Raw genomic sequence first — 14,700 nt, 5'->3', positions numbered from 1 at the left:
GAGGACAATCTTGATCGGGCCCAGAAAGGTGCCACAACGTAGCAGGAGATCCGGGAGCACGAATCAATGAAGGGGGTGAAAAGCACGAGTTAGAAACTAGGAGTTTATGACAGCTAATTGCTACATGCAGACCCAAAGGTCTTCTGAGGTGTTTGCTGTTCCATTGAGCTTCAGAACCGAGTGGGCTGCTTGCTTAGGAGATAAGGTATTTCTGGAAGAAGTAAGTGGGCATCAGGAAACACACCTGGGTACCCATGAATGGTTTTGATAATATTTACATTAGTCATATAAATACAGGAATGAAACTTGATGGCGGTATATCTTGTAGTCTCTGACTTTTCAATATAACAGCATTGCAGACAAGCCATTACCAGTGAGAAAAATGTGGTACCGGGATTAGTGCTGGACTCGGATGTGGACATCTGGGCTACAGCATCAAGGACCGTTCTGTGACATCTCAAGAACCAAAAAGCTTGTTGATTTAAGGGGGGGTGATCTATTGTCTCACGATAAAAACTCCCCCAGAAGGTACCCTCGAAGGTAGCTATGTTGGTAGTAGAAGAGCTAGATTCCGCGCCAGTAGCCCCTGAAAGATCAATATATCCAGGGTATAAGCCAGCTTTTCTCCACTTTTTTACTGCAGAGAAACCCCTGAAACATTCCTCAAGCTCTGAGAAAGCCCAGAAGTGGTGCAATCTTGCATAATATGGTTGGAAGCAGAGCTGTGTACCCGCCCACCCGGGGCCCCTCCCCTTCCCACTCCCTCCAGGCCCATCATTGGTCATTTTGGGAGGGACGGGGTAGGTCAAAATGACCATATGTGATCATATCACCCAACAAATGTTCAACTATTTTGAAATGCTATAAAAAATTAATTAACTTCCACTCATTTGGGACACCAAATGACTTGTGTTTCAGTGTATCTGAAGAAGTGTGCGTACACCCAAAAACTTTTTGCCCGGAATAAAACTTAACCGGTGCCACGGACTCGAGGCAAATTCTGCCCTGCAGACTACTAGCATCCCAAGCCAAAAAATGTATTACGATTATTATTATAATTTCAAAGCATCCCCAACCCAAGCTGAAGGCACGACCAAAGCTTTGACCCCGGAAACGTTAGCAGTGTGACCGGTTGTGCCAAAATGCCCACGGGTTTAGCAGCGCATCGCCGGGCCGATCAGCGCCTGGTCTCCCGCAGCGCCCTCCTATCCGGCGCTCCACCGGAGGCCGTCGTCCCGAAGCGGTGCGACTCCGTTTCGGGTCCCGGCGACCCCATTTGGGAGAGCCGAGTCCAGAGGCCCCGTGAACACTTTTACCCGGCCCGTCACATGGCTGGAAGCACTCGGCAGCAGGAAGTGCATTCTGGTTCCTGGGTCGGGCGTCGGGGCAGCGCTTGGGCTCTTGCGCGGTGCCTCCGAAGAGATCGCGGGCGACGACGTGAGTCCTGCTTGCTGCCTGCCCTTTCCCGGCCGGCCTGCCGCCTCTGCCCCGCTTGTTGTCCGCGAAGGCTGCGCTCAGGCCGGCCCAGCTCTTCGGCGCTCCGTGGCCCTCGGCTCCAGACGGGGCGCCCCTTCTCGAGCCGCGCTTCCCCTGCCCGCTTTCGTTTTCTTTCCCCCCCCTACAAACTCTCGCCGCTGCTCCTCTCCCGACGTTGCGCCGGGAAAGCGGAGCAGTCTTGCCAAGAGCACCGATCATGAGTGTATTTGCCCCCTCCCCCCCAAAAAAAGGGAGGGGGTCTCGTTGGATACCCCGAGATTTCCTTTCCAGGAATTGCGCACGGGCGAACTAGCGGTCTCCCCGCCTCCCTTCAAGGCTTTGCTCAAAACTTAACTAGCATCTTTAGGCGATCCGTCTGGGAAAGAAGAAGCCCAGAAGGAGAAACTTGAAGAGCAAGTCTCTCTCTCTCTCGCTCGCTCGCTCGCTCAGTGTCACGCATGCAGTTCCTTAGAAACGCGGAAGTGCCGTGGAAGGGATCGGGGTTTTGACGGCCGCTTTGCCCGGCCTTTGCTCTAACGGGGAAGGAAGCGAAGGAGGCACCGGGGGCATTGAGGTGCGTCCCTGTTCAGAAAGCCTCACTGCAGAGCTGGAAGCCGAGGAAGCGGTCTGGGGCTGTTTGCAAACTCGGTCGGGTGAGTTAGGGGATGTTCGGATCGGGACAGTCGGATTTCCCCTTCCCGGCCAGGCGGTGTCAAGGGGCGGCCGCTAGGGATGCCAGTCTCCAGGGAGGGGCGGGAGGGGGTGGGATCCCCTGGAATGATAGCTCTCCTCCAGACTAAGGAGATCAGTTCCCCCGGGGAAAATGGCTGCCTGGGAGGGTGGACCTAACTTTAGATTCCACTGGTGGCCCTTCCCGCCCCCTCCTGGCTCCACCCCCAAAGTCTCCAGGTATTTCACAACCCGAAGGTGGCAGCCCTAACAGCCACAGCTAAAGTCTTGGGTGACGATGGGATGAATGGACACAACAGCTATAGGTCCAATCAGATGACTCCCCCGCCCCAGGTCTGATTGGATGGAGCACCTCAAGGGAGGCTGCTTTTGCTTCAGACGGGTGCTTTGCTTTGCTTGAATGGTCTGAAGTCGCTTGCTTTGTAGGTACCTTCCCCCGTGATGTGCCTGTCCTCTGTTTGGAGCAGATGCCTGGGTTGCAAGGTAGCCAGAGAAGGTGTGATCGGCACGTGGCCTTACAACGCAGGCTGGATGGCTCGGACTAAGGATAGTGAGACGCTGCCCTCCGTTAGAAATGTTGCTCCGTTAGGTGGACAAGCATGCAGGCAATACCAGAAAGAAAAAAGTTTTTTTTAAGTTGTAACACAAAGCACACCTCTCGAAAGGCCCCCCCCCAAAAAAAATCAGGAACCAGCTTTTAAATGTCTCAAAGGACTTGTGAGCCCATAATGGGTGGCATTCGAAAGCACTATGCATCTATGATTCTATGCAGTGGAGAAATATGCATTAAAAAAAATTAGCGGGCATTGTGGGAACTTTAAAATATGGAGAAAAGGAATTGGTTGCCTGCATTGATTGACAGGTGGAAGTGCGATACATATAAGGCACGTTGCTCTCTTCCGCCGTTTCCAGCAGCAGTTGTACAGGGTGAGAGCTGCGAAAAGGCGCAGACAAAGGCAAGACAGCAGAAAAGGTGAAGAGGGGCTTGAAAGCACAAAAAATAGCACTTTGCCATTCAGCTGACATAATGCTTTTTAACTGATGTGCGGAAATGCCCCCAGTTATTTAGAGGGACACACGGAAGCCCTCTAGGACAAGAAAATAGGGGCTTTAACTCAGTGGTAGAGCATCTAGGAGGGCCAGAGAAGGCCCCAGGTTCAGAATCCAGAATCTCTATTTGAAAGGATGAGGGAGAATTGCTAGATATGAGTCCAGCAGCACCTTGGAGACCCAACAAGATTTTTGAGGTCAAAGCTCCTTTGATTTTGAAAGTTTGTACTCTGAAAATCTTGTTCGCCTCTCAGGGTGCTACTGGACTAAAATCTGGGTGTTCTGTTGCAGACCATCATGGCTGAAACTATCTTCAGGGATAGTAACTTGACATGAAAGACCTCCATCTGAATCCCTGGAGATCTACTGCCCATCAAGTCAGACAATACTGACCGTCATATACCAAGGTTCAGTATAAGGCAGTTTCACTCATGGATCAATGGTTATAATAACCTACAGGGTGGGTTCCACAAAGGTAGAATACTGTCTCTAAAAGTCTTGAGAATCACTGCTTGTAAATGTCTCTGTTTGTGGAATATGAATGCAGTACAGGAGAAGACCTAAGTTAGTACTAACCAGGGCTGTAAATTGTGGTATATATCCTTGACAAGTTCATCCATAAGTGCTGCAGTTTGGGGTACACTTTTTGGGGAACAAGTCCCATTGAAATGAACAGGACTTGTTTCTAGGTAAGTATGGATGAATAGGATTAGCTGAGCCTTAATGTTCTAAGAACAGGTTAGAATTTCTCCAGGTGGAGGCTGAAGAAGAGCAATAGCCCTTTGGAGGGGTTGCCTCATTCCTGTGCCACAAGTATGAATGGGCCTTTCCCTTTCAACCTGTGTTCCTGTTGGCCTTTCTGAATGCAAGGACAATCACTTTCTAAGAATAGTAGACAACTGAAGTGAGCAATGTTTAGTTGAATATTAGTTACATCTCAGTCATTCCTTGGAACTGAGATTTTTCTACAATGTTGACAATTTTTTTTTAAAGAAAAAAGGTACAGCATGCTACGTATAAGTTAGGCAATATGAAACGGATAGATGTTTCCTGTGTTTAAAAGGGAGGAGAATAGTCTGGTTTTTCCTTCTGATTTAATTGTTTTGTAATTTAAAAAAAAATTAATTTGAGTGCCTTATTTTGGTGGTGATTTTGTCAATTATAAATTGTTTAGCAGGAGAGGTGTACCTTGGTTCTATTTTATTTACATTATTTTACGTATATTTTACATATTGTGCATTTGTTTTACATTTTGTGTTTTACATATAGCCTACGAGCTTTGTAGACATACTTGCTAATAAAAAAGGAAGACGCTGAGACTACACAGATTTAGCATCCACCTAAAATGTATGCTCACTAAGGATACTTCTGCTACTCTGAGGTTAAAGGGCAGATCTTGTCTCTGGCATTCCCTCATGATTCAGAGGTCCTCTGAATACCTACAATGCCCATCTATTCTAAGCCAGGGAGGAGGGGGAAGCTCTTCCCTGAGTTACTAGCTTTCATTTTATTTTTTTTTCAACCAGGGTTTTGTGAAACTTTGGGGTTTCTTGATGGCCCTGGGTGACTACAAAAGCCGCTTTTAGGTTGCTGAATGAGGTAGGAAGAAAATATGAAAAGAAGAGTTGGTTCCTATATGCTGATTTTTCTATCAAGAGTCTCAAAGTGGCTTACAATTGACTTCTGTTTCCTCTCCCCACAACAGACATCCTGTGAGGCAAGCGAGGCTGAGAGAGCTCTGACAGGACTGCTTGGTGAGAACAGAACTATTAGGACTGTGACAAGCCCAAGGTCACCCAGCTGGCTTCATGTGGAGGAGTGGGGAATCAAACCCAGCACACAATACATATAATGCATACATAAATCTTTGGTCGTGTGCGTGTGCATGTGTGTGTATATATATATGCGCATGCTGGGAACGATTGAGGGCAAAAGAAGAAGGGGGCGACAGAGAATGAGGTGGCTGGATGGAGTCACTGAAGCAGTAGGTGCAAACTTAAATGGACTCCGGGGAATGGTAGAGGACAGGAAGGCCTGGGGGATCATTGTCCATGGGGTTTCGATGGGTCGGACACGATTTCGCAACTAAAAACAACAAAACATATATAAATATAAATTATTCTTAAAGTGTCATTGAAGATGGTTAGGCTGTGGCAGCAGATCAGTATTTCTTCTAAGTGGGGGATTCTTTTGCAGGGAGGCTAGCAATCTTCCATGTTCCTGGCCTTAGTCCTAGGCCTGGCGGAACAGCCCTTGCAAGCCCTTCGGAACTGCTGAAGGTTACCCCTGCAGCTTTGTTTAAGTTATATTGTAGATATCGGGGCTGTAGGATGCAAAGGGAAGATGTTTCAAGGAAAAGGCAACAGGTCATATTTAAGCAGTTAATTCTCAGGGGTTTCTTGATGGCTCTGGAAGGCTTTCTCAAATGGGTGGGATTTGATTAAATTTTTATATTTTTTAACAATTGGTTAGAAATTTATCAGGTGATCGGATCATATATGGTCATGTAAATGCCACCCACCCCCCAAACAGCCAATGATGGGCCTGGAGTGAATAGAAAAGGGAGGGGCCCCAGGTGGGCGTGTCCACAGCTATACATCCCAACCACGTTCTGGACGATCAGGCCTCTTCTGAGATATCTCGAAGCCTGAAGACTATTTCAGGGGTTTCTCAATGGTAAAAAAATTGAGAAAGGCTAAGTTAATTATTTCATTTAGACAGAAGCAGTTTTGTTTTCCTCCTCTTTTGTGAAATCTTGCTTTTGGGTTTGGATCTGTTCATCAGGTTCACCACTGCGAGTCAGATAAAGTACCTCTGGAAGAGCTAAGGGCCCTATTTGTGAAATTTGTGGGTGTTTCATCAGCATACATAATGTCCCCAGTGGGGCATATGGCAGGTCCCTAGGGACATTTTGGATCAGAAAAACAGGCAAGGGTGAAAGGCGGCAGCCCTGTCCTCATGAGCACAATGGCTGTCGTGTGAATTGGGCCCACATGGCCTCAGGAGGCGTAGAGTCCTGGAACAAGACTGCCTGCACCACCTGGAAACATACCCAGGCAAACCCTATCTTGATGTTATATTTTGAGGAAAACAGGACAGAAGCCCATGTCTACCTGAGGCGGATGGGTCTGTTCAGGAAAGGGACAAGCAAAAGTCTTGATTACTGACCACTATGTTGAGATATTTTTTAAGGATCCGTTTCTAGTCACCGCAAGGGCACACTCCACATCGGGGTGCTGGTTAAGAGTGGCATCTTCTAATCTGGAGATCAGGGTTTGATTCCCCACTCCTCATGCAGCCAGCTGGGTGACCTTGGTCTAGTCCTGTTAGAGCTTTTCTCACAGAGCTCTCTCAGCCTCACCTACCTCACAGGGTTTCCGTTGTTGGGAGAGGAAGGGAAGGTGATTGTAAGCCACTTTGAGACTTCTTTGGGTAGTGAAAAGCATGGTATAAAACCAAGCTGTTCCACTGGGCTTATGGCTGAAGCCCACAATAACATCCATCGAACAGCTAGGAGAAAGAGAAATCAGAAGATAGGTTTCCTTCTAGAGGATTCCTCTGGGTATTTTAGAGGGGTTGACTGTTTAGGCTGATTGTTTTAAAGTTTCAAACTGTATGTTACCAATTAAGAAAATCATCATCATCATCATCATCATCAGGATTCAACCCCTGAACCTGTCTTAATAGTTAGGGACCAGATCTCTGGTATCATAAAGTGGGCGGGAAAGTTCTATCAAATTACAAATTCTTGATTATCGTTATCAGATTCACTATCGGTTGTGGTGATGTGGAAACTGAAAAATGTATGAAGAGAAGAAATGTAGCGAGTCACTCTTGATTGGATCTGTACCAGTACACAGATGAGATCGACAAAAGGTGAGTTGGTACAGAAGCATATTTATGTTCCACATTTAGCACTTGTTTCTCCCAAGACACAGGGGGGGGTCCCTGTGGAGGCAGAGCTACACTTGCTGACAAGGAAAAGGGAACGTGTTTAGCAATCACTCCCTGGTACTAGGAGCAGTAAACTGCATAATTAAAAGAGTGCCATAAAATAAAAAGGATTAAAATGTGCTGTTATCATAAATATCACATACAAAAAGGCAACAAATGTTCACAAATACGAAGTGCATGAAGGAGAAAAAAATAGACGCATAAAAGCAAAGGATACACCTGTTATAATGCAGTCCTTTAAAAAAGCCCTGGGATGTGCTGAATACAGGATAATTAGCATGCTCATATGGGTGATGGCTATAACATACGGGCGATTCTTCCCCTACCCCTTTTGTATTCGCAGACCTTTTTTCTCCCCTCTCCCACACTTTCAGCTTAATGGAACTGCAATAACTTCACTTTCTCTTTCCCAGTCTGGAAGACTTGAGCGATGTTCTTCTGTGACTTCTGGCCATTTGTTTTTAGGTTTAGAATTAAATTAGATTAGAAGAAGAAGAAGAAGAGTTGGTTCTTATATGCCGCTTTTCCCTACCCGAAGGAGGCTCAAAGCGGCTTACAGTCGCCTTCACATTCCTCTCCCCACAACAGACACGCTGTGGGGTGGGTGAGGTTGAGAGAGCCCTGATATCACTGCTCGGTCAGAACAATTTTATCAGTGCCGTGGCGAGCCCAAGGTCACCCAGCTGGATGCATGTGGGGGAGCGCAGAATCGAACCCGGCTCGCCAGATTAGAAGTCCGTACTCCTAACCACTACACCAAACTGGCTCTTAATTTGCAAGCCCAAGGCATCAAGGCTTATCTCTTTGTGCTTCCTGTAGCACCTGATGTTTTTGTGTGTGTTTTGGTTAGAAGCTTTATGTAACGTTGAACCTTCCCTCAGAGTTCAAGTCAAAAAGTCCACACTGTGGACCAAAAACCGCTAGAAGGGTGATTTTCCTCTCTGTGCCAAAAACAAGGGAGTGGAGAAGTTGCAAGGGCAGCCAGGGAGAAGAAAGGAGGAAAAGCTGAAGATTGGGGAGGTGAATAAATTAATGTGAGTGGAGGGAAAGGAAGAGAAGTAAGCAAGGAGGAGAAAGAAGAGCTGGGCGGTGTACCTCACCTTTTATTACTCAGAGAAGTCTCAAAGTGACTTACAGTTGCCTTCCCTTCCTCTACCCACAACAGACCCTATGGGGTTGGTGGAGCTGAGAGAGCTCTGAGAGAACTGTGAGTAGCCGAAGGTCACCTAGCTGGCTGCATGTGAACCACTTCTTAACTGCTACACCAAGGAAAGGGGAGATGTTGTGGGAACTACCAGGGGAGGAAAAGAAGAAATAATATGGGGAGGGAATGTGACTGTTCCTCCACCAAGTCCTTTCAGCTCTCCTTTTTTGTAAATTAATACCAGGTTTTAAAAGGTAAAGGTATCCCCTGTGCAAGGACCGAGTCATGTCTGACCCTTGGGGTGACGCCCTCCAGCGTGTTCATGGCAGACTCAATACGGGGTGGTTTGCCAGTGCCTTCCCCAGTCATTACCATTCATCAGATAATATCAGGTTTAGGCAGAAGCAAAAACTTATTTCAGAATGGTCGAGCACAGCTAAAGTAGCCAGATACTTAGCATGACCATTTTTCTGTCTCTTTTTCAAACTCTGAAGCAGGCTGAAATCCAGCAGGTCAGGTTTCCCCTGACACTGCAACCGTATTGCCTGAGAAGGTGAATCCCTGAAATCCTATTTATTTTTAGAGGAAGGGAAGTCAGAGGCAAACCCTTATTGAGAGGAGCGTTACAAAGAGCCTGCGTATCAATACAGAACTCATTTTAAAAGCAAGCTTATTCGACTGATCTTTCACATGTATTTCATTGTATCACAAGAACTGTGTATCCAGTCTCAGGAATGTATCAAACTGAACCACAACATGAGTTCCAGTAATCACTGTGCTAAAAATATAACTATTGCATTACTGTTCAGACCACTTGCTCATAGTTGTGCAATTCGTTTCTCTCATGTCACTGGGAACAGAGATGCAGAAATGCGCCGGTTGTCTCTGCATCTAATTTTACACGTAATTTTTATGTCGCATGAAAGAACTTGCATCAGTTTTCTAAACAGTGTGTAGGCAATATCCAAGCTAGTTGCAGAAGTATTCTGGTTTAAAACTATGCTTTAAAACTTGTCGAAATTGAAGAAGAAGAAGATTTGGTTCTTATATGCCGCTTTTCTCTACCCGAAGGAGTCTTACAGTTGCCTTCCCTTTCCTCTCCCCACAACAGACACCCTGTGGGGTGGGTGATGCTGAGAGAGCGCTGATATCACTGCCCGGTCAGAACAGTTTTATCAGGGCTGTGGTGAGCCCAAGGTCACCCAGCTGGCTGCATGTGGGGGAGTGCAGAATTGAACCTGGCATGCCAGATTAGAAGTCCGCACTCCGAACCACTACACCAAACTGGCTTGTCTGGGGCATTCCACCTTTCATTCAGTTATTTTCCTTAGCCATTAATCAACATTTGTGAACTTATGGGGGGTGATAAGGTCTATAGAAGCATTATGAGCAAGGCAACAAGCACTGCATATGAAATCAGAACAGGTTGGCTGATGGGCAATCCAATGCTCAACAGGGTTAAAGGTAAAGGTAAAGGTATCCCCTGTGCAAGCACCAGGTCATGTCTGACCCTTGGGGTGATGCCAAATATTTCCAGGGGCATATTTGAGGAACTTGCTTTAAAGTTTGATGAGCTTGTTTAGGATTCCTTGTGCATTCAAAATATTAAGTACATCTGGGGAGCAGTTGTAAAGGTAAAGGTATCCCCTGTGCAAGCACCGGGTCGTGTCTGACTCTTGGGGTGACGTCCTCTAGCGTTTTCATGGCAGACTCAATACGGGGTGGTTTGCCAGTGCCTTCCCCAGTCATTACTGTTTACCGCCCAGCAAGCAGCTGGGTACTCATTTTACCGACCTCGGAAGGATGGAAGGCTGAGTCAACCTTGAGCCGGCTGCTGGGATCGAACTCCCAGCCTCATGGACAGAGCTTTCAGACTGCATGTCTGCTGCCTTAACACTCTGCGCCACAAGAGGCTACTTTCAACAGAGTTACACCCTTTTAAATTGAAGGGACCAGAATTAAGGGAACCGAAGGCAGGATCCCATATCCCTCAGCCTCTCCTCAAGGGGCTTGGTCCTCAGGCCCAGGATCATCCTTGTCACTCTCCTCTGCACCCTCTTAATTTTGTCCTAAAGGACTCTTTTGAAAAAGAAGCAAAAGTGCATATTTGGAAGTAATAATTAGAAAAATCCAGTAGGAATTTCTCATTTCAGCATGGCAGTGTTCCTGCCCTTCATAGGTCCTGCTCAGGAAAACTCCCTTGGCAGATTCCATTTATCTCACACAAACATTTTTGGTGAATTTTCGTGATGAGTGTGCAGTGTGAAAATAATCCTGAACGAGGGATTGTGAGTCCAGCCAAGCTGAAAAAGTTTAGTTTAGTTAGATTTTTAGATCGTCCTCCTAGTGAGGAAGTCCAGTTCCCATACCAAAAGGCCTCCCTGGGGATCATGGCCCCATTTAGGATGAGGAGAGTAAGTAATAAGGACCGGAATTGGATTAGAGTGAGCAGAGACGCTGACTGTATCCTATCTTGGGTTTGAGATCTTATCAGTTGCCTTCAAAACCACATTCTCATGTGAGGCCCATACGTCTGTGGATTGGAGGTGTTTCCCCCTATCCTTGTTCTCAGCGAAAGCATTTGGGAAATTGCTTCATTCGTGTTAAAGGAGGGGGAATTGAATGCCAGCAGCGGATCTGGGGAATGCTTAGAATGGGTAAGGCTCGCTCTGAGGTGAGGCAATGTGAGAGAATTTTGTGCTTCTGGCAGATTTTGAGGGTGCCATTAAAGGGCAGCAAATTTTCAGTTGTCTAATTTATGTTGTTTTCCCCCCCTCCCACTATGAAAGTGTCATTTTGATTTTCTGCCTCAGGCAGCAAAATGTCACATGCTTCCTTGGAGTATGAGTGTTTTTGACGGTGCATTCTTTCCGTGAGAAACAATGAATAGAGACCCGAGGGATAAGCGTATCCTATGCTCCCTCTTTCTTCTTAAATTAAGTTTTTAAATTGCACGTTTCATGTTTTCATGTCAGAACCTTAGCTGCTGCCTGTCTACCGTCCTCACTACTGGGTATTTAGTGGTGGTGTCAGAACATCTGTTTTTATCCTCTGCCTAGGCATTTGCAGCATTCCTTACAGAATTGACTTGTTTTCCTCATAATGCACAAGTTTTCTTATTCCCGTTTTACATACAGGAAATTTTAGCAGTCCATCACATCTGACATGCCGGGTTGTTTGTAACCAGATTTTTCAGGCCTTGGATCAGGATCTTTGGCGATTTTTACTTCTGTAGCTAAATTTCAGTCTATTTTTCTCCCCTACACTTTTGCTTTTAAACTTCTCGTGGAAATAAATTTACCGGTTTTCATATCAATATATCTAGAGTGCAGATCAAAAAATCCACGCAGTGAAGCCATGTATAGATAATTTAAAATGATAAAATAATAAAGATGAAGGTGGGGGGGGGGGAAATAAAACATTTAAAATGCCAAGATCCCATGGAATTTCCACACAAGAGCTCTGCAGCCGTTTTGGACTGCCTAGGCATCTCTGGTAATCCAGAATAGATTCTTCAGGTTTACATGGGCACTGAAGGTCAGTTGCGGAAGGGGGGGGGGGGAGTTGTCAGGCAAACAGAAAAGACAAGAATGAAAATTAGGGTTGGTGAGAAAAAAGGAAGAAAAGTAGAACTGAAGAGGGAAAGTGGGGCTAGAGAGAGGCCAAGGAAGCAGGAAAGGGACTAAGACAAGTAAGAGGGAGGGAAAAAGGAAACAGGCAAAGCGAAGCTGTAAGGAATATGGTGGGGAGGGCAGGAGTGAAAGTGACATTAGCTTGGGGATGAAGGTCAGCTGGGGAAATGAGTCAGTTCTCTCAGTTCTCACTTGTACAAATAAGCATCCTCATTCGGAACCCTTTGATCCTGTGTGGGCTACCCTTTTGAGGCTTTTACTGGGCCCTCGTTGGGCCCTGAGTTATTTGAAGAATAGATTTTGCATAAAATAATACTTGAACAAAGATCGTAAACACCTCCCTAAAACATTATCAGACCAATTTACTCAGAGTATGAAAACTGTGAGCATTACCACAGTTAATTTTTGCTTAAAGTATCCAGAGTAGAAAAGATATCCTGCTCAGTTCTGAGGCAAAATGGGGAGTGGCTAATTTGAGTCGATTCATGTGCTGTACCTAATATAGTGCAATCAGTGCCTTATGGTGGCCTGTATTGTGGCCTGCAAGAATCTTACCAGATTGCTTGTGAGATGTCTTTGTTCCTCAGCCTACCTCACAGTACTGGTGAAAGGGTCAACAACTAGTATATTACTGTGTCCTATACTTTTCAGAAGAAGGGTAGGGTACAACAAAATTCGTAATAATGATAGGCCACCTGTGCCTCAGATCGAAATCCTCTTTTTCCTGGCCAGTGACCTTCACAGTTGAGGAGATTCCTTTGGGTTTGAGTTCTTGGGGTTTAGAGAAGTACTCCATTTTATTTCTGTGGTACGTGCTTCTTCTGGGGGAAATAAGCCAACTGACCTAGCAGCTTAGTGCCGTGGTTAACAGCAGTGGCCTCTAATCTGGAGAGCCAGATTCAATTCCTCACGCCTCCTCTACATGCAGACAGCTGGGTGTCCTTGGGCCAGTCGCACCTCTTTCAGAGCTCTCTCGGCCCTACCTTCTCCACAGGGTGACTGTTGTGGGGAGAGGAAGGGAAGTTGATTGTAAGCTGCTTTGAGACTCCTTTGGGTAGTAAAACAAAGTGGTACAAAAAAACAGTTATTCTCTTCTTCTGTGTCTTATTTTCCCAGAAGCCATTTAGAGAAACACGGTTCCCTAGCTAGTTGCCTTCTGTCTCTCCCAAACCCTTGGGAACCTTTTTTTTTGTGTATGTGAAATGTGTAAGTATACAAATAATTAGAATGAGACAAAATTGTCATGCTTTAATATGTCCAACTTTTCAGAGAAATCTACAAGAATTATAGCCCCACATTTTAGTATCTGTTTGCCCATGTGCTCATATGGCATTGTGGTCTAAAAGAAAGGGGGGATACTTTGGAGGGGGGGGTAAAGTTTTCTGCCTGGTTGCCTGGAAGCGACTGTTTTATAAACCTGTGATGGCTCTGTTCATTTCATATGAAATGATATTTTTAATTTGTCTGTGCTTTTAAACAAGATAATGGAAACATGAAATTCCAAGAAAACATGTGTACTTTCAGTCTCTACAGGCAGGATAGATTTCTAATCCTAGCGAGCTTCGTAAATCGCACCAGCTCTGCTAACATTGATGTCTGTCCCTCTAAGGAGTCTGAGCTTCGTTCGCTTGTAGAAATTGGTAAATGCTCCCTGTAATGGTTTCCCTTGATGATAAATAGAAAAGCAAAAGACTGCTAGTGCCAAAGTTGACTCTGTTTAAATTAGAAATTTGTCACGTTTAATTAATTATGTTCTGGAAGCTGTTCTTGTTTGTTTGGTATTAGATCTGAGGAAAGATAATTGGTTTTGGGGTGGTTTTTTTTTTTTTTTTTTTTTTTTTTTTGCAGCTACCATCATGCCATGGACGGAGAGAATTGTTCAAAGTTATTCAGGAATTGAAGGAATATTCTTGAGTACAGTAATTATGGTTGCTAAATTATCAGCCAGTTATAGTATGCTTTTGAACCTGCTAATAATGTATTTGTTTTGTACTTAGGTTGCAATTTGGGCTGTCCACTTCCCTTGATTTTTTGTTCTAGTGGACTAGTCAACTAGAGTTCCATCCAGTTGATTCATTCACCAATATTAATTTTAGTCTGAGAGAGAAGGGCTCGCTTTGATTTTTGGAGACAATTTTGGGGTGTCGCTGTAGGAGGAAATTCTAAAACAGGAGCATCCAAGTTGCCTTTCTTTCCAACCATGAGAAATAGTTTCCCTTTGTTCAACTGTGAATTGTTTGTGCTTCCTTCAAAATTAGACAAGGGGAGTGAGGTTTCTATCATACGCACTTTTTAATTTTTACATTGCAGTTCTCCGCAGAGCTAGTTCAGTGCCATTGACTTCAGTGGACAAGTGTGCATTAAGTAATGGATTATTGTGCGATTAAAAAAGCAGATGCTAATTAACTGAAACTCTTCCAGGTTAGCAATAGTCTTGTGCAGGCTTGCTTCAGTTTGCCCATCAGTCGTTTCAGACGGATATGTTTAGACTAGAGTCACTCTGCGTAGAATTTCAATGTCTTAGCCCTTGTTATTACGTACAGTGTTCCTGTTCAAATCAGTCCTGCAGATGTTGTAATTTTAATTGGCCAATACACATCAACTTCAGTGGAGAAATATCTCTGGATTCCACCATAATTCAGGGCCATTTTAAAGTTAAAACATCTATGTGAGGAGTGCCAAGGACTATAACGTTTTTTAACTTTTCCTTTCCTTTGTTTATATACTTAATTTCCGCCACACCTTTTTCTCCCG

The 14,700-nt window shown here is 45.2% G+C and overlaps 1 protein-coding gene across 6 annotated transcripts in view; it reads left to right on the top strand.

The window, feature by feature from the left end:
- Window positions 1-1,242: 1,242 nt before the first annotated feature.
- Window positions 1,243-14,700, top strand: part of TANK (TRAF family member associated NFKB activator) — a 49,953-nt gene continuing 36,495 nt past the window's right edge. The window contains exons 1-3 of one of the 6 annotated variants that reach the window (XM_077319920.1): window positions 1,247-1,437; window positions 3,508-3,623; window positions 6,982-7,092. The gene's annotated coding sequence lies outside the window, so the exon portion shown is untranslated. The other 5 variants (XM_077319919.1, XM_077319921.1, XM_077319923.1 and 2 more) reach the window with 5 other exon arrangements.

The sequence above is a fragment of the Paroedura picta genome, chromosome 2 (genome assembly GCF_049243985.1).
Source record: "Paroedura picta isolate Pp20150507F chromosome 2, Ppicta_v3.0, whole genome shotgun sequence".
Classification (NCBI taxonomy): domain Eukaryota; kingdom Metazoa; phylum Chordata; class Lepidosauria; order Squamata; family Gekkonidae; genus Paroedura; species Paroedura picta.
The sequence above is the reverse complement of the archived record's forward strand: the minus strand, read 5'-3'. Positions and strand labels throughout refer to the sequence as shown.